We start from the raw sequence: 20,516 nt of genomic DNA, 5'->3' as shown, positions 1-20,516 counted from the left end.
TAACCAGTCAAAGGTGTAACCCCTCTTCTCATTTTCTGTGATGCCAAACGCTTTATAAGAGATCCAGTTTGCGGAGTCCCAGAAAGCTCAAAACAAAGATGTTCTGAGTCCCCATCTTAAAGGTTGACTGTGTGAATTTTTGACAATCCACCATGTTTAACAAAAGCAGCAATTTCATAGGGCCCCACCCAAGTCCTAGCATGGCAGTCCCTACTGGGTCTCAGTTTCTGACCCTGTAAGTTGAGAACCCACTTTCCTAAGGTTCTGGGTATGCTCAGGCTGCACACCCACCTCTGTCACTCTGTCCCCATGCCAGCTGCCGATGGGAAAGGCCGGTTTGGTACTCTGGATGAAAGTGTTGGTTATTTCCCCAAAATTCTCACAGTGAATTACCATCAGTTATAAACATCTTATGATAAGATGCCGCTCCATGAACTTAACCTGGTTTTGTCATGAGACTCTGAGCACTTGCCCCTTGTGCGTCCCGGTCTTGTTCTTCCCACATACTGGCCATCATGCATGGCCTTAACCCCTCCGACAGCTCGCAAGAGAACGTTGGTTTGGACTCTAAAATCAGGCTTGGCTGTATTCATTTAGGCCCCCTTAGGAGCAGACGTTGACACACGGTTTTGAGTTTATTCTGGACGTGATCCTAGGTATGAGATGGGGAAGGGAGGAGAGCCAATAAAGGGTTTGCTATCAAACAAGTTACATCTACAGTTAACTCAGTTTGATCCTTCTAGGGAAATCTGAGACCCAGTGGGGGCCGCAAGCCCCAGTGTTCATAAACCAAAGGATCACAGGTCCTGGGGCATCTATACAGGCAGATGTTACATGAGCCTTGGTTCAGGGGCTTCCGCTCTACTTGTGGGCAGACAGACGGGCTCTGGTAGCCAGAGAAAGCCCGTAGGCGGGAACAGTACAGGCTCTGCCAGTCAGAATTTGGTCAGCTTGCGCAGAAACATTCAGGGGTCGGGAGTATAGATGGGGAACTGAGCCTGGTTTTGAATTCAAACTGCGGTGTTATGTGACTTGGGCAAATCTTTAACACATCTGAGCTTTCATTTTTCCAATAAAACTTGAAGATTGTGGTCCTTCACTCATGACAGCAAAGAGTGAAACCATGCTGTTGCTCCAGATCAAACAGAGATGCTCCATGTACGTAAAGAAACATTTTATCTGAAACACATTTTACCCCATTGGGATCATGCTTTTTTACAGAATTTTTCCCTATGTCTGAATTCTATTCTTGAAATCTGTGAGCACGAATCCTGAATCCTACACAACCACCTTATGTTTGAAATTGTCCGCAGTTTCCATTTGGAAAGTATTTGCCCACTCTGGATGGGTGATGAAATGGGAAGGTATCTTGTTCTTGTTTGTTTTTCTTTGTTTCTGTTTTGAAGTTTCTTCCTGACATAAATTGTGGCTCCCTAAGCAACTGGGTCTCTAGAAAGCTCTTGCATCTGGCTTTTGTTTGGGGTTAATTGTTTTGTAAGAATATTTTATGCTGTCTCAGAACTGACCTGAAACATATATAACAAGACGCGAAGATAAAAGGTCTTGGTGAATTTGATCTAGGCAGACCCTGGGCTCGAATTCAGTCAATATTGACCCCTTAGTTCCCAGATGGGGAATGGAAGTGATTTGGGGTAGGATGGATGACCGTGGTGAAGAAGTGGGTCAAAAAGCCCCCCATTTTCCAAAGAGAATCCCCTTTTCAGGTGATCTGTAGCTTTGAGCAGCCCACACCACCGTCCAGATCCGTCTCGCTAGCGCGCGAATTATGCAAACATCGCTGGCAGAGTGGGTAACCAGTGGGAACGGGGAGCCGTAGCGGAAGGGGGTTCAGACTTGGACTTTATTTCGTTGAATATGGGTAGATTTAGCCTTTCGCAACTGCCAAGCAATTTGGTCTTTGGATGTAGCACAGACTTTGAAGCGAGACAGACATTTTGCTTGGGTTCCCCTTTACCCCTCGCAAGCTAAAAATGACAATGGATGTCTCTGTCTCCGTTTTTATATAAAATGAGAGCAAAACAATCTACTTTACAGGATTATTGGGAGTCGTAGAAATAAGTCTTGTAAAATTGTTGGCACAAAGCATATTCTTGATACCTCACAGACATTTATAGAATTTCCAGTGGGTCTGCTTCGAGGGCCCATTACCACTTTAAACTCAACATGTCAAACATCAAGTGTATTTACTTCTTCCCAAACAGTTTTCTTTTCTGATTTTTCTTTTCCTTATTCTTTTTTTTCCCCACACTTTTTCCTTCTCCCTTCTGAGTAAATTTGGCCTGTGGAGCTCTTCCTTTTCAGCTCTTACCCTTCGGTGACTGGCAAGGTTACCCACCACGAGTCACTAAGTGGTCACCTGTCCACACTCACCTCCACCTGCACACTCTAGGGTATCACATACCCCCTCGGATGCACCTGATGGTCACTGTTGTTTTCAGGACTGATGAGACTCTTAGCCAGGAGCCATGCGGTGAACAGGCATCAACAGGGAGGGACCTTGCAGAAGCAGACGCCCGTCATGGAGCAGGGTCAGGCAGCACTCAGGACAGAGAGCCCCTCACAGGCAGCAAGGATTATCAGGGAATGCGACGCAGCAGGATCCAAACCTCACGGGTGTCCACACTTGTGTGGAAGCCACTGGAAAGAGGTTCCACTTTTCCTAAGCCTTGGAGCACTGAGAATGAACTCAGCGCAGAGGACAGTAGGCTCAGGGGTGAAGTCGCCCCAGCCCAGGTAAAGCCACCAAGCCCCTGGATCAAAGTCCCCTCAAGGCTAGACTGTTTCACTGCAGTCAGCAATCTGTGTTTTCTTTCAAACAATCCCTCGGTGAAAGTGTACGGCATCAGGGTATGAGGCTGTTCAATACCACATCTACACGCCGTTGAATTAAAAGTTGCGTGACTTTTGAATCCCCTACTCACACCCCGTTTGCACACGGTGTCATGGGTGCGTGAAAGCAGCTACTCCCTTGTGGATCCAGCTGCGCTCCTTGGTCAGAAAGCGTCACGCATGGACTCAGCAGCAGGCCGACGGGGTCCAGCTTCGAAGTCAGCCTTGGCTGGGTGCTGTTGTCTACACCCGCACGGACTCCCCTTCCTTTCCCCAAGCAGCCAGCCCTTCCAGGTTTATGTTCCCTACTTCTTGATGTCCGTTTGGCAGAATGGGATTCCCTAGAGAGTACATTAAGTCCACAGTTTCTCTGAATACCAAGTTTTATCCAGTATTCATCCCTCCCCAAGAACATATCCCCCCGAAGCACCTGGTCTCCCCAGTCTCATCACAAGCTCCTGCAGAGCTGTATGCAGTCTTTCGGGTGGTGAGTGTGGCTGGGTCTTCAGAGCAGCTCAGCACCCTCCTGGAGGGGCTGGGCAGAGCCCGTTTACTGACAGGTGCACCTTGGACCCCGAGTAAGGAATTATCCCACCTGTGAGAATTTCAGAAACTGTGATCATATGAGCATTTTCTTTCTTTTAAGCCATGTTTTTCACACTAGGGTCCACCAGCATTTCTACCAGCTGCCTCTAGAGCTGCGTCAGTAGTAACTGCACTGTCCCAGTCCCCCTCCTCAGTGCCTCTCAGCACACATGGCCACACTCACACACACTTAGACACACTCACGCATGTGCACGTTCACACTCACACACTCTCAATGGTTAGTTTATGAGGGGCTTCTTCTCTACTTGAAGGTGAATTTCAATAACTTTTTAGGCTTCGTGGCTAATAAATCCAACATATAGCAAAAATATGAAGAACTAAGAGATAGTAATAAAGACACTCAAGACCAGATGATTATACTTGGTTTACCTGTTTTTCTCTATTCATACCATCATGACTGAAATACCGTAGCGCATGCATGTGAGCCGGTCGCATTCTCTGCAGGAGCCCTCTCCACGTGTGCGCCGTAGGGTTAAGTGTGCGTGGACACTCTCCGACGTCTGCCGAAGACGGCCACGACAAGAGAGCTCTACTAACCGAGCGAGCTGGAGAGCCCTTGTTCTAGACCGAACACGCTGGCTTCACAGTGTGCGTGTGACCGGGCTGCGACACGTTTACCCCGGGATCTGTACTCAGCGTGAAGTGTGAATAGTTACGAGGCCGTCACCTGTGACTGTGTAGACCAAATCCATCATCTTCCAGACTCATCGAAGGTGCAGCTTCTATATTCTTAGAGTCTTTTTCATCTCTGAGTGAACTTACTTTCAAAGCCCCAAAACATGGTGGTTTGAGGCTAAGATTGTTAAAAGAATACCTTAGCCGTTATTTTGTGAGAAATGCTTCTTTTGCGCTGTAAGAGCAATCCTATCAAAGACACATCTCCTCTAAGCATTTCCCCATTATCTATTTGGTTTTGACAAGCATTTGCATTAATAAACTTATACTTTCGGATGTTTCCTCAGGTTTTCAAAGAGGGAAGGCAACATAACTTATTTATTTCTTCAGACTATGTAGTGCAGACTGAATGTGTCCACCAACACTCATGTGTGGAAAACTAACCCCCACAAGGATGGGGTGAGGAGGTGGGCCTTTGGGACGTGATTAGGTCAGGACGGTGGAGTGCTCCTGAATGGGATCAGAGTCCTCATGAGAGATGCTCCAGAGAGCCTCCCTGTGGAGGACACAGCAAGAAGAGATCTATGAAAAAGCAGTGCACCCTGGCCACTGTTGGCACCCTGATCTTGGACTCCCCGGTCTCTGCGAGAAATACGCGATTGCTCCTGGAGCCACTCATCGGTGGTATTTTCGTCATGGCAGCCCAAATGGACTAAGTTAACATGTGCACATTCTGGGTGTAAACACATGCATGTGCGTGTGTGTGATGGAGTAAAGTAGATTCAGACTTACTGCAGAGCAGGGGGCCGCCTGGCTGGGCCTGACCATGACCAGGCATGAGCTGAATTGAGCTCACTGGGTTTCCTTAAAGAGAGGACAACATGCAGATCCTAAAGGGACCCAGTATCTTCACAGAGCAGGTGCGCACGGGAAATTGTCAGGCTGAAGAGGTCAAGACCTCTCTCTCTCGTGTCACTGATCCTCCTGTGTCCAGCACACCTGGGTGTGCAAACAAGCCCTGGGAAACCTGGAGCTGTGTTTGGAGTGGAAAAGTCCTATTTTCCTTTTAGAAGTAGGAAAACAGCGGGACTAAGAAAATTTGTTACGTTGCTATTCCATTAACAATGGTTCGATCTTAGATATTTAAAGCAGAAGCAATTCACCTGTGAGAAATGTCTTCTCTCCTATAGAAATAGCAACACCAAGGGTTCCTAGTGAGGAAAAGAGTCCTTCTACCTCATTCTGGTTCATTCATTCATTCCACAAACATTCTTCGAGGACCCATTCAGTTCATCACGGTTGCGATTCTGAGCAGGAGCTCAGTTGTACAAACACAGAAACGTTTCGGCCCGTGTGGAAATGTCTTGTTTGGGGATCTGTGTCTAGTTCTGGTTTCCGTAAGACACAGCAAGACAGATGCCCAAGAAAGCAATGGATTCCTTTTATGAGTTTGGGGAAAGGGATCTCTCGATAGTATATTAAATCATTTTCTTCTTAATGAAATAGATGCTTAGAATATTTGTCTCACCCAAAGGGATTATTTTTTTTTTAATGGTATGCTCTTGCTTTTAGCTGTGTTTTAATTTTCAGGAGAGCCTTTGTTTGTTTTAGTGGGTGGGTTGCCCACGGACATTCCTCGCCGTTTGCTTAAATGAATTCCAGGAGAATGTCAGGTTTGAACTGCTTCTCCTCTCCCCTTCTGTGGTCGGTCTTTATTAGTCCCTAAGCCTGTGTCGTTCATTTAAAAGTCATTAGTTAAAATGAAAACAGAAACATTTTGGTTTGAAAGCACACAGAATTATTTCACGTAAAATTTTCAGCAATCTCCTTGGTTGCCTGCTGCCCGAAACAGAGCCAGGCCTCGAGCTCCCAAGCAAAGCTTCTTTATGCATGTGACACGTAGTTTGGTTTCTCCAGAAAAATCATAAACCTGAGCCGTCCCCCAGGTTTAGTTTTTCCACAGGTACCACGGTACACTTTGTGCGTCCAGAAGTCCTGAATACTGCAGTGTTTACATGACAGCGAACATAGCTCGGTGTTCCAGTAATTCCTTCTTTCTTTTCTTTCTCTCTTTTCGTCCTTTCTTTTCTTTCCTTTCTCCTCCCTCCCTCCCTCTCTCCCTCTCTCCTTTCCTTCCTCCCTTCCGTCCTCCTTCCTTTCCTCCTTTCCTTCCTTCCTAGGGAGGGAAGGTGGGAGGAGCAAGGGAGAGAGATAAGCAGACTCCACACTCGGGACAGAGCCCCACTCTGGGCTGGATCTCATGAGCCTGAGATCTAAAGTAGGACACTTAACTGAGCCACCTTGGTGCCCCTCCCCTGTTTAAATCACTTTTCACAGCACATTCTTATCCATTCTCTATTTGACGCTCATAACCGAGGACTGATGGTAATAATTCCCATGTCATCATCTGATGTCCCCATTTTAATGAGGAAATGGGAACGCAGAGAAGGCGGGTGTCTTGTGGCTCACAGTGACACTGCTAGCAAGGGAGAGATGCGCCCGGAACCCCCTTTGCAAGTGTGAGAGCCGGTGCTCGGTGCTCAGAGCCGGCCGCTGTCTGCGGTGCGGGTCCTCACCCTGCACAGAGCGGGGCTCCTATGTGGTGGGGAGGGAACCCGGAGGTTTGGGAACAACCCCTTGCACACAGCACCACACAGCGTGGGGTGGTCCCCTGCACTTCGACTCGGGGCCTCGTTGGGAAGCTCTGGAGCGTGTGGCTGGGAAAGCCTTTCTGCCCCGAGGCCGCAGGCGCTCTGAGCGGGTGCTGAGGTACCACGCTGTTGGCTTTGAACCTGTCCTTCAGCGTCTGCTCTGTGCGGGACACCACCACCTCCCTACGTTTGGGAAATGCCAGCGCCTCTCCCTTAGCCGAGCTCCCGGGCTGCCTGAGGCCCCGCTCGGTCAGATCACGCCCAGATCCCCCCCTCCTCCCAGCCTCTGTCTCCAGCACCCATCTGTGCCACATCGCGCACACACTTAATTTTCACTGTGTAAAACTCACAACACAGCTCACGAGCGCCTTTGACCCTTCTGGCCATCACCTCCCCATCTGTGGCAGTGACTGGCAGTTGCTGGCCCTCCAGTTTTATAACCCTCCCAAACCACCCCCTTGTCTCCATTTCTCCTTTCGTGTCTAATTGAAATACGGAAAACTGCAGCTGATGGAGGGAAGAACAAGAAGAAAGGAAAAAATCATGAAATCGCAGACTGCTGGAAGGTTGCTAGTCCCTCTCAGACTCATGTTTCCACATACTTCTCTGGAGTCAAGCTGTCTTTCTTTTCCCACAAAAACAAACAAACAAACAAACAAACAAACAAACCCTACAAGGAACCACAGCTTGCTACCGCAGAGTCATTCCTCTGCAGGAGGGGCTTGAGGGAGGCTGCAGGTGCAGGGGGTAGGGGGGCAGGTAACCTCCCAGCCTCCCAGCTTCCCCTGCCGCTCTGCTCCTGGAGATACCCTCGGGCTCCACGGAACCCAGAACCCCGTTTGAAATCCACTAAGGTAAGACAACCTCCGCATTTTAGGTTGGAGGAAACTGATGTTCAGAGAGGTTAGGTGACTAGTCCAAGGTCGCAGAGGTCATTGGTGAGAGAACCAGCACTAAAACCCACACCCAGGAGCCTCTTTTCTGCGCCTCAGGCTTCGATAGATGATTCCCACTGTCAGCTGTCAGGATGTTCTTCCCTCCTCGTGGCAGCAGAAATGACTTCCTTTCCTTGCGTATCCCATTGCCGACGCGCCAGAGTCTCAGCGGTTCTAGAAACGCAGAGCTCCGCTCCACACCTAGTAAGAGCAGCCCCTGGCCCTTGTCTGCCTCATGTCTGTGTTCAGCAAATGTGTTCCCGGGACCAAACCAGATGTTGCCTTGCTTTCTGTGGAAACTTCTGGGTGGCCTTTGGAAGTTCCCCGAGCCAGGCTCTGTTTCTTCCAGTCAGTCTGAGCATTTCTACAGATAAAGAGCAGGGCCCTGGCAGGGTCACCTGAAGTCTGAGAGCAGCTGCAGAGCAGGGTGCACGCGCCCCAGGTTTCCCCCAATCCAGCTCGGCTGGTGGGTCAGGCGATGTTGGAGGGTGCCAAGCTCTGCTGGCTGCCCCTGCCCCTGCGTCCCCTGTGTTCACAGGGGCCCTGGAGTCCTTGTCCCCGCGGCGCAGATACAACAAGCTTGTTTCCTTTCATCTAGAATGTTCATTTAATCAGAAGTCGGCGTGGCGGATCAATTTATCGCCAGGGAGAAATAAAAAAGTACGGGGAGAAAACATCAGAGTGCAAGTCAGCGTTGCCAATATCACACGGGATGGACACACATACCCCAAAAACGTGTTATTTACTTAAAGCTCAAATCTAACTCACTGTCCTGTCTTTGGTTTTGTGTTTGTTTTCACCAAACTGTGACTCCCTGTCTCGGACTCGGAATTATCCCGTTGTCCTTCTAGCTGGTTCTCTGGCGTTCAGAACGGCTTCCGACCCTGTCTCCACGCTGCCACATGCGAGAGCTTGGTTAACATAAAATTATACTGTTGTTTCCTGGTTCAAAAATTCTTCAGGGGCTCCTCAAGTAGAAATCCGTTAGGCCCGCACGTGGGGCTATGGCATCCTGCCCCCGTTCTGCAGCATTTTTCACCACCTCCGCCTGGCCCCGTGCACTCCCACGCTCTGAACTCACCTGGATTTCCCCAGACGCGCCATGCTCTCTCACACCCTCGCATCACCTCTGCCTGGAATCTGTTCTGTTGGCCAGGTGTTCCTGAGGAAAGGTGCTTCCTCTTCCAAGAAGCCCTCCTTGATTCTTTGGACAGGTTTGCATGTACTTTACACAGGTCTCCACTATAGCAATTGTAATGTCGACTTATTTTGCCTGCCTGCTTTTCTGTCCCTCCTTCCATAGGTCTTGGACCACGAGGCTGCTTACCTCTAAAACCCTAACTCCTGTGTGATGGTATCAGGAGACGGAGGCTTTGGGAGCTGGTGAGTTCATGATGGGATGGGATTAGTGTCTTCCTGAGAAGAGATTTGAGAGAGATTGTTTCTGTTTAGGCTGCCTGCTAGCTCAGGGCGCAGGAGGAAGCTGGGAAGGGAGCTCTCCCTGGGAGTGGACGTGGCTGCACCCAGATCCCGGACATCAGCCTCTAGAACTGTGAGGAATTAGACCTGCCGCTTCAGCCCTCGGGTCGGTGGTAATCTGTCACAGCGAGCGCAGACTAAAACACCACACGACAAAAACAGCCACATCAGCAAAATGACCGTGGTGAACACAGCTTCACCTCTGTTCAAATGACAGCAAAACTGGAATTATGAGATTGAGATGTTAAAACTTCAGATTTGGAAATGGTGATGTGTTTTTACAGGTAAGCTACCAGCATCCAACAAGCTATTTTGCTATTTGTAGGCCCTATAGATTTTGAAATCCTACAATACACAGACAGCAAAATGACTTTTCTCTTGCCCTGAATAAGGCAGATTACATGGGGAGGGACCTTCCATAAAGACCCCAGGGTCAGGCAGCAGCTGAGGGCCTGAGTGTCAGGAGAAGATGGGCCTAGAGCTCCCAGCAGCTTGACCCAGAGTGAGCTCCCGCCTTCTCTCAGCCTCAGCTCCCTCGCCATAAAAACCAGGGACAGGAAAGTCGGTCCCATAGCATCCTTCTCTGCCTCATTCCGGGCTTTCCTTCCACCTCCTGTTTGCTCTGTGAGGGTCCATGCATGCTTCCAAAGAAGCCACCTTTTGCCCAGACACTCACCAGCCTGCGTCCCATTCGTTCTTGGGGACATTGGGCAGCAGGAGCTTAAGAGCCCACTGCCCTAGCCTCCTTCTGGAGTCGCCTCCCTCTCTGAAGAGACGGGCATGCCCAGGGGTAAGGCACAGAAGAAGACTGGGCAGAACTCGCCACCCGGCTGCCTGCCGCCTGCCTGCTCCCTTGCTCGTGCTAATGCTATGGCCCAGGGATTCTCAGCATCTCCTGCTCCTTCCTCCTGGCTGCCTCAGCCCTGCGCCGGCTCCAGAAGCACCCTCGTGAATCTCTAGAACCAAGGGCCTATGGCATGACATCTTCTGAGCTTTGGGTATCTGTTCTTGCTTCATGCTACGGATTTCTAGCGTGACCTTCAGGATATGGGCTAGTTTTTATTTCGCTGAGTAGATCGTATCCCTGTCACCCTGTGTGACAGTCTGAAATTCTGCTCCCCCTGCCAACCCACAGAATCCGCCAGCCCCTGTCCCGTGACTGGGGTCCTGGTGCAGACTCAAATCTACCGTGTATTTCCAAGGATGAGCTGAAGGTTCTTGGTTACGCAACATGGAACCTTCCTCCCGGTGCTTGAATAGGTAATTCTTAAGCACATTCCCCCACCGTAAGCGTGCCTTTGAGCACCCGATCCCCTTTTCTGCCATGCCTCTGTCACTAAGCTGTTGAAAAACATTGTCCCTGGAGTCCTTGTCTTCACTCGCTGGGGAAGTAAGGAAGGGAGCTTCGAAGCCTTGCTCTGGCACCTCCTCTATGGCAGCTGGTCACCGAGACTGTCTGGGGCTTGTCGTTCAGCTGCTCGGCTTCTAGGATGGAGTCCACAATGTGGACCTTACAGGTCTGTTGGAGGAGGGAGCGTATGCTGTGGTCCAGAACATCTGCGCAGAACCAGCATAGACTCGTGAACAGTTGATGCTACTTTTCTTTTCTTTTTGTTTTTTTTTAAAGATTTTATTTATTTACTTGACAAAGATCACAAGTAGGCAGAGAAGCAGAGAGAGGGAAGCAGGCTCCCCGCTGAGCAGAGAGCCCGACGCAGGGCTCGATCCCAGGACCTTGAGATCATGACCTGAGCCGAAGGCAGAGGCTTAACCCACTGAGCCACCCAGGCGCCCCTTGATGCTACTTCCCATCTCCGGTGCTCCATTTGAGCTCTCTCTCCGCCCCCACTGTGTGTGTGTTTTATTATAATGTTTTATGTATTTTTAACCTCCTACATCCCTACCCCACCCTCACAGCTTTGTAGATGCTCTGAGAGTGAGTCTAGTTTGAATCAGACCAGAATAGCAGGGGCTGAGCACGTGTTTGTGGATTCCAGTCAGTTTATAACTGTAGCATTCAGGGTCCTAATCTGAAAGAACAAGTCATTCCCATAATTTTAGTTGTGGGAGACGGTCATGGAGAGAGATGTAGGAAACTTTTAGGAAAGAAAAACAGCTTTCAGTGATTCTTACCCCTGTGCTAAACTTGATCAGTGGCCACTGAAAATACTTTTCAGTCATTGCCGAGGGGAACGGGTTTCTCCTTGATGCATTTATAATTAAATTATGTTTAATTTCTTCATGAGGATTCCAAATCTTCCCCTTCAGTTAGAACACCTGTGCAAAGAATGGAGGAAAGTGGGTGATTTGAAACTATTTAGGAGCTGTTTTGCTGTGATTTCCTCTGGCCTTTTTCTTGCTGGGGCGGAGGGTGGGGAGGCTTTTGAAACCTGAGGAAACTTGGTGGAAATATTTATCAAGAAGTGGTTTCTTGGGGTGGCTGAGTGGTGGAGTTGGTTAAGCGTCGGAATCTTGATTTTGGCTCAGGTCATGATCTCAGGGTCGCGGGGTCAAGCCCCACATTGGGCTTGGCACTCAGCACAGAGTCTGTTTAAAGATTCTCTCCCTCTGTCCCTCCTCCTGTGCTCTGTCTTGCAAAAGTAAATAAATAAATCTTTAAAAAAACAATTTTGGATCAAGAACATAGCTATTACCGCTTTCTGACTATTTTTTAAATTTGTGTGTGGAAGGCGTTGTGTCCAGAAAGTAGCACAAAAACTAGATGCTTCCAGCACTTTCTTTCTGGATACACCTGGCATTCTATCTTCATTATGCAGGGGGCATCTTCTGGGACCAAAGCATTGTTCTCTGATACTCCTTGTGAGTCAAACAGAAAATCCCTGTAGTCATGCTCAAAGTACTGGTGCTGCTGTCACAGAGCCTGTCCCAGTCTTTGCATTTGAGAGAACAAAACCGTAGAGCCAGCAGGAGGTGGCCAGATGGCAGGAGCCGCGGGAGATTTTGGTGAGCCCAGTCCGTTATGCTGGCTAACTATTGACACTTGGCGTGAAGGCAACCTTTCACAGAGCTCTCGGTGTGTTGCCGTCCCAGGCACTAGACCTGTCTGATCTGCATGGGGAGTAGGTCTGGATTGAGGGCTGCTGGTCCATGGTTCAGCCTCTGGCCACTTAGCCAGAATCCAGAACATTTTCACACTCATTCGTAGTGTCTGAGAGTCCCATGACTATGTTCTGTCGAGGGAAAATTCACTGTTTTGTTTATTTGATCCAAAGCTCTATTGAGCATTCACGAAGGTATGGTGTGAGGAAGTGGGGACACAGCTCTGAGTATCAGAAGGTCTCTTGTCCCTGACAGTACCAGGTACTGAGTGAAGTATTCACAGGAACATGCAGCTTTATTAGTGTGAGAACACAGGTAAGAACGTGGCACCCCACCCGCATGGCTAGGGTGTGCCCCGGTCTTCCCTTGTGGAAGGAGAGGTCACAGAAGCTTCTGTGAGAAAGAGCACAAGTTAATTGACCATGACTGTGAAAATCTTCAGACTTTCCCTGGGAGGAAGAGCAAGAAAGCTGGGAAGAGAGGATAAGATTGTGAGTCTAAAGTCTAGACAGGTAGAGACTGACCATGCCTGTTTGATTTTCCTCTGTATCTCTGGCATGTGGTACCAATATGTGTTAGCTTCATCATCGGGAGGGCTTCTGTGTTCGTGAAATTGAATTAAGACTGAAGACCGAGTGGTGCCATAGAGCCTCAGGAATCTGGATAACCCACACATAGAGCACTGATGTCCACACACACGATCCCATAGGTCCATCATTTGTTGTAAAATCATCCAGTATCCACCTCAACCCATTGCTCAGAGGTAGACCAGCAGCTCTCAGATGTTTTCATCTCAGAACTCCACTGACTCTTAAAAATTACTGAAGACCTCAAAGATCTTTAGTTTGTGTTTGCTTTATCAAAATGTAACATATTCTAAATCAAATGTTTAAAACACAAGAATAAGGAAGCACACCTTCCATTCACTGCCAGAGCAATGATATCGTCACACATCAGAAAACGTCTGGAAAATTCTTCTGTACAGTTATTAGAGAATGAGACTGAAAAAGACCAATGACATCTTAGTTTTATTATGAAAATCATTTTATCTTCATGGATCAATGAAAAGTGTCTCGGAGATTCTCAGAAGCTCTTGGATCATACCCTGTGAGCCGCTGATTGGAATTAACACTCGCGTTACCCCAAGGCTGACCCCAACATGACTAGGACCTCCTGTAGGTTAGCTGCTCTTAAGCTATAGACCATGGGCCCTCCTGTCCTACTTCTATCTGTGCTAGTCATTGCCCTACCACCTCAACGTATCCCTAGCCCATCTCCACTCAGTCCCAAATGCCATTCTTGAATCTGTTTCTGTACCTGACTAAGGTTTGGTTTCTCCAATGTTGATACTCAAACTCATAGATGGATTTTTAATATCTTTATTGAGTTATAATTTACATATTTAAGTATCATAGTATTCCTTTTGTTAAAGTGTGCAATTCAGTGATTTTCTTATCTCCACAGGTTTGTATAATAATCACCACCATCTATTTTAAAAACGAATTCAGAGTACCTGGGTGGCACAGTCAGTTAAGCATCCAACTGTGGGTTTCAGCTTAGGTCCTGATCTCAGAGTTGGGAGATTAAGCTCTGTGTCGGGCTCCAAGCTCCATGTGGAGTCTGCTTGAGATTCTCTCTTCCTCTTGTTCTGCCCCTCCTGCTTATACTCTTCTCTCCCTCTCTCTGAAATAAATAACTCTTTAAAAAGATTTAAAAAAATAAAAAATAAAAATAAAAGCATGTTCATTGACCCCAAAAAACCTTATATCCATTAGCACTTACTCCCTTTACCCCTTTCTCCAGTCTGTGGAAATTACTAATCTGCTTTCTGTCTCCATGGATTTGCCTACTTTGAACTTCTTGCATAAATGGAGTCATACCACATGTCGTCTTTTGTGCCTGGATTCTTTCACTTAGCGTAATGTTTCCCCATGTCATAGTGCACCTCAGTATTGCATTCCTTTCTATAAACAAATAATGCACATTGTAAGGAGGACCACGTTTTGTTTACCAGTTGATGGACATCTGAGTTGTCTGCACATTTTGACTCTTGCGAATAATTTATTATAAACATGCATGTGCAGGTTTCTGTGTGGACACTACCTTCATTTCTCTTGGGTCTATATTTAGAGGTAGATTTTCTGGGACATACGGTAACCCCATGTTTAACATTTTAAAGAACTGCCAAAATACTGCCCGAAGTGACGGCACCATTTTGCGTCTGCGACACCAGTGAATGAAGGCTCTAATTTTTCCAGACTCTGGCATTGTCTGTTTTTATGATTATAGCCATCCTAATGGGTGGGAAGTGGCAACTCATGGTGGTTTGGGTTTGCATTTCCCTAATGACAAGTGATGTTGAACATCATTCCATGTGCTTACTGGCCATTTGCATATCTTTCACAGAAAAATATCTCTTAAGATCCTTTGCCTTTTGTAAAAATATGTGTTTTTAATATAAGTACCTCATTGACTATATGATTTGCAAATATTTTCTCCCATTCTGTGGGCTGTATTTTCATTTTCCTGTCCTTTAGGGCTCAAGTGTGTCTGATTTTTATGAATCCAACATGTCTCTGTTTAGTTTCATTGCTGTGTGTTTGCTATCATATCCAAGACACCATCGTCTGACTCAGTGTCACAAGAATTTACTCCTATGTTTTCTCCTAAAAGTTTTATAGGTTTAGCCCTTACACTTAGGTCTATTATTAATGCTGCACTATTTTTGTATTTCGTGGCAGGTGTGTGAGGTCAGAATTCAACTTCATTCTCCTTAATGAAAGTACTCAGATTTCCCAAAACCATTTGTTGAAAGACTATCTCCCCCCACCCCACCTTGTAAATGAGTGAATATCTTCTCACTAGCTCTGCTACTCTTGAGTGCCTGGATGCCAGTGTGAAGGAGCCAGGCCTTCTCTCTCCCCTTCTGGAACTGATCTCCGTAAACTTAGCATCTCTTGTGAGGGAAGGGTGGGCAGCTTTATGGTGGACACACATTACGGCAATTCCCCAATCTTTCACACACTCAGGGCACTCTGGGTCAGCAGTGATTTTACAGATGTTGAGGCACACTGGACTTGAGAATCTGAAGAAGTCAGGTCTGGACTAACCTCTGCTTTAATCGATTATATCAGTCAGATTTCCTGTTTCTTTTTGTTTGTTTGTTTGTTTTGTTTTTGTTTTTATTTTAGCTATTTTAAAAGTACAGGAATGATCGTGAAACTTAATGCTTAATGTACCTGATCATTTGCTCTTTTTCAACATTCATCGTCATACAGTGAGGATAGAATTTCCACAGAATGAGAAAAGAACTGCCACAGCACTTGGCTAATAGTTATGATTAATGTCTTTTTCCTTATTTTTTTCTTTAGTTGCTTTTTTTTTTCTTTCAGCTTTGACATATGTGAAATAAGGAGGTGAAATACTACTTGCATTCAGTCTAGATGCGTCCCTTTTGGATTAGTCAAATTTGACATATTGGGAGTTTAATTATTTTTAGAAAATGAAGGATAATAATTTTTGAAATTATTGTTTGGTTATTACATGTGAGATAGTTTGGTAAATATTTTACATATATTTTTACTTAACCCATACTACTCCTCATGGACTAGTAGTATGATTATACTCTCCCTTTCCAAATGAGGACAATGAGGCTTTAAAGGAGATATGCAAATTGCCAAAGATTACAATTTCTATAAAGAATGCTGAGACATGACCAACAACTTTGACTGGGAAGTTCATATTTTTAATCGTTGAACTGGGAAATTCTAGGAAACCTACCTACCCAATTTTTCCACATCAGTTGTAGTTCTGGATTTATACCAAAACATATCTTTGGACTTTTTTTTTTTTTTTCAAATGGTGGGCTCAATGAATAAAAACTCTTATTTTTGTTTTGATTCATAATCAATTAAGTTGAGAAAAAGAAAAAAAAAAAAAGAAAGTACTAGAGGCCATTTATTTTGAAGAGATGTACCTAAATACCTGAGTCCATATCCTAGTTAGGAAAGACATAAGGCTAATCAAGGCTAACCGACCACTCCATTCTGGTTAGAACTCATGGATGACAGTAACATAGATCAAAGAATGGGTGATTATTACAGAGTTCTGTAGGGTCAGAATTGCAAAGGTTTAAGCTCTCCTGGCATTATTGGGAGAAAGATGATGTTTACCAGCAATATGGAAGGCTCTTTGGACCTGTAGATTAATATTAACTCAATATATTGTCTCCTTGACATGATTTCAAAGCAATAGAAGTCATAGAAGATTTGAGGGAAAGAAGAGTGTCAAGGATCCTGCTAGTATCTGGTTGAACCATAACATCTTGTGGGGGGCGGGAAATGACTTTGATGGTATCAAGAATCTCCATTTCCCAACTCCTAGGAGATTGACAAATAGTTCTTGAGGTCAGTGTAAGGGACAGAAGCTTTAATGATAGACTGGAGTTCTATGTGTACTTTAGTTTAATGGATGAGAGATTTCATGAGACAGCTGTGTGAAAGTCCCTGCATGGCAAAGTCAGCAGGAGTGCCAACTTTTAGGAGAAGCCTGCACCATGAATCTGAGAAGGAAGAACACTTAGGATGTAAGGACTCTAGCTTTCCAGGGGGCAGGAGCTAACATGGAGTGGACTTGTCCACCAACTTGAGAGAGAAATAGTTCAATTGTGGACCACCTTAATATGAAAAGGTGTCCAAATTGAGGCAGGGCTTCTGGGCATTTCCTCTGGAAGAACTGACCATTAGGAACTGAAAGGCAGACAGAGCTTTTTGCATTTTGGTGTTATTTATCATGGGAAAAATGTGGAAATTTTGCTGATGTCCAATAGTAATGGAATATTTGAATATGTTACCATTTAAACACATGACAGAATATTATACAATCATTAAAGTGAAGGTTATAAAGAATTTGTTCATTTTTTCTGATGGAATTTTGAATGATAAGTGCATGATGCAAAGTTACATGTATAATATGATCAAAATCATAAAATTACATGTGGACCTCTTTACAAAAAAATAGAATCTCTCTAGTTATGTGAAGAGGGTTGAAATTCAATAAATGAAAAAAAAATAGGCCAAAAAATAATCAACCTTTGAATATGTTTATATGACATAATTCCAAGACTAAGGTGACAGAATTTCAGAGCTGGGTTTAATCTGAAGGATGATCACCTCAAAAACCTACTTTTGGGTGCAGCATCTGAAGCCCAGGAGAAGTAGCATGTTGTTGATTAAATTAACATCAGAATTGGTGTTAAATGTTGTATATTCACATCTCTTCTCAGATTCTTGCAAGAGGTTTCCATGTTCGCTGATGTCACTACCTCCCCCTTTCTTCCCTCCTCTCCAGCCTCCGAACCCATCCTGTGCTTGGGCAGAGGTGAGTCAGGATGAGCTGGTTGGGGAGAGGTGCAGGAGCTGCACTCAGCAACTTCACCTCAGCTGAAGGAAGCAGCCTGGAGCTCCAAGGTCTGAGGATGATGGTATGGTGTGATACCACACTGTGGCTTTCATTATTTATAAATTCTCTTGAAATGTGAATAACCTGTTATCAGTAACAAGTTATTTCATATTCACCTTACCACTCATCTTAGCACAAATGCTATGGTTGAGAACTATACTCTAGGTATCCAGGTCCCTTTCTCCAAAGGTCTGGCTGTTCTGTTAGAACAGGAAGAACAAACATAAAAATCCCTCATCACTGCATCTGAGAATGCTGTATTCCACGGTTGACTTTTTTTTTTTTTAAATGGGGGATGGGGCAGAGGGAGAGGGAGAGATAGAAGCTCAAGCACACTCCGCTGAGCATAGGGCCCTAGGCAGAGCTTGATCTCATGACCCTGAGATCATGACCAGAGCTGAGATCAGTAGTCAGTCACTTAACCGACTGACCCACTCAGGTGTCCCTCTAGTCACCTGTGTATTAAAGCAGAGGCAATGTTTCTCCATATTTCCTTCTGCCCCATCCAGACAGAATGACAGAACAATATGCTGACTGTAGCAGAGGCCACACCAGTGTTCAGAGCTCGTCATGGGACCTGAGGATCTACACCAACACAGGGTCTGTTTGTCCTCAGACTGCATCTCTTATACTCCCAACTAAAGGTCGTCTTTCCTATGAAGAAAAGTGTTGGTTAATAGAAAGGCAGAACAATCCTAAGCGTGTGTGGGCTTCACTGCAGACTTCACACCACATGACGAGAAAAGCTCACAGAGGTTAAGGGACAAAGAGTGGACATGCACCCTTGCAGGCAGCCATTCTACATCTTTCTCAGGATTTCACACAACAATAGTCTTCCCTGCATAAAGACAGAGAGCATTGGGATGACATTATCAATGGAATTGATCTAATTGCCATTATAGAACACTACCTCTAAAAGTAGAATAGCTTCCTTTTAAGTGCTTGTGGGTCATTCATGAGATGGACCATACACTGGACCATAAAATAAGCATCATTAAATTTCAGGAAGTTGGAAATCTTACAAATTCTGTTCTCTTATCACAAGATGTGAATTACAAACCAACAGTTGGTATACATGAAGAAACCTCAAGCAGTTTGAAAATAAACACGACACTTCATAATAACCTCTGAGTTAAAGGGTGAAAAAAAATGACAAAGAAGGAAAACTTTCCAAACTAACTGAAAATGAAAACAAAACATAAAAAGTGGAGAATGCTTTTAAAGCAGAGTTTGGAGGGAAATTTCCTCTCTAAATGGTTATATTGAAATAAAAATAATAAAAACAAAAACTGAAGATTATACAGTAAAAGGTGAGAAAAACAAGTGCAAGGGAAATCTAAGGTAAACAGGGGAAAATAGTCAGTTAAAGACAATGAAATAGCAAGCAAACAATATAGAAAATTACCAAAGCTAATATTTGTTTCTTCGAGAAAATTAATAATTAGAATAGACTCTTGGTAAATGGTTAAGAGTGAAAGAGAGGAATCACAGAACCCAGTATTAGGGATGAGCCCGGGGATTCTGCTGACCCTCCTGATATAAAAGTGTAATAAACGGAAGTTATGAACAACACGATGTCCATAAATTCGAAGTGGATAAATTCCTTGAAGAACATAATTCCTGTCACAGAAGAAATAGAAACTTGTAACAAATTATGTGTATGGGAAAAGTTGCATTTATAATTAAAAACCTTCCCACAAAGAGCAATTCAGACCCAGATGTCTTTGCTGGTAGATTTTTATCAAGTACACAGGGAATAAATACGAATCTTACCAAAAGTCTTTCTAAGAACTTGTTACTGGTCTCCAGATTTTCTCTTTCTTCATGATTCAGTCTTAGTATTTGTTTCTAGAAATGTATTCATTTCTGCTAAATTACCCAAATTATTCAGGAGTACTCTCTCATACTTTTTTTTTCATTTCTGTGGCATCTGTTGTAGCATTCCTTCTTTCCTTTCTGGTTTTAGGTGTCTGGGTCTTCTGTCTTTTTTTTTTTTTTTTTTCCTTTCTTTTTTTCCTTGATTAATCTGGCTAAGGGTTTGTCAGTTTATCTTTTCAAACAACCACCTCTTAATTTTGTTGCTTTTTTTCTCTTGTCTTTCCATTATCTATTTTGTTCATCTTTGCTCTAATTTTTATTATTTCCTTCTGTGTGTAGTCTTGCATTTAATTTTTTTCCTGGTTTCTTGAGATGTCAAGCTATATGGTTAATTTGAGACTTTTTCTTCTTAATGCACACACTGACTAAAGACTACCCTCTAAGCCCTGCTTTTGCTGTTTCTCATAAATTTCAATATGCTGTTTTCATTTTCATTTGTCTTAAGTTATTTTGAAATTCCTCTTGTGCCATCTCAGACTCAATTGCTGTTTAAAGTATCATAAACAACATATTATTTTTGTTTTATCTGTTTATTATTTATTTTATTTCCACATATTGTGGATTTTCCAGTTTTCCTTGTGCTATTAATTTTTAGTTATATTCCATTGTGATTGGACCAAATACTTTGGGTGATCTTAATCATCCTGAATTTATTACAACTTCTTCTGGCCCAATGTGTGGTCTCTCATGGCAAATGTTCCATGTGCCCTTGGGAATTTACATTCTGCTGCTGTTAGGTGAAATGTTCCACATATGTCTGTCAGGTCCAATTGGTCTGCAGTGCTGTTCAAGTACAAATTCTATTTCCTTATTGATCTTCTATTTGCTTGTTCTGGCCATTATTATTGAAGTCTCCTTTCAGGGTCTATTTTTTTTGGTCAAGTCTGTCAAAATTTCCTTTATACATTTAGGAGCTCTGAGGTGCAGCAAACAAATATTTATAACCCTTGTGCCCTCCTGGTTAATTATATGATCATTATAT

The sequence above is a fragment of the Lontra canadensis genome, unplaced genomic scaffold, assembly GCF_010015895.1.
Source record: "Lontra canadensis isolate GAN:19392208 unplaced genomic scaffold, GSC_riverotter_1.0 scaffold32, whole genome shotgun sequence".
NCBI lineage: Eukaryota > Metazoa > Chordata > Mammalia > Carnivora > Mustelidae > Lontra > Lontra canadensis.
Note: the sequence above shows the minus strand (reverse complement) of the source record.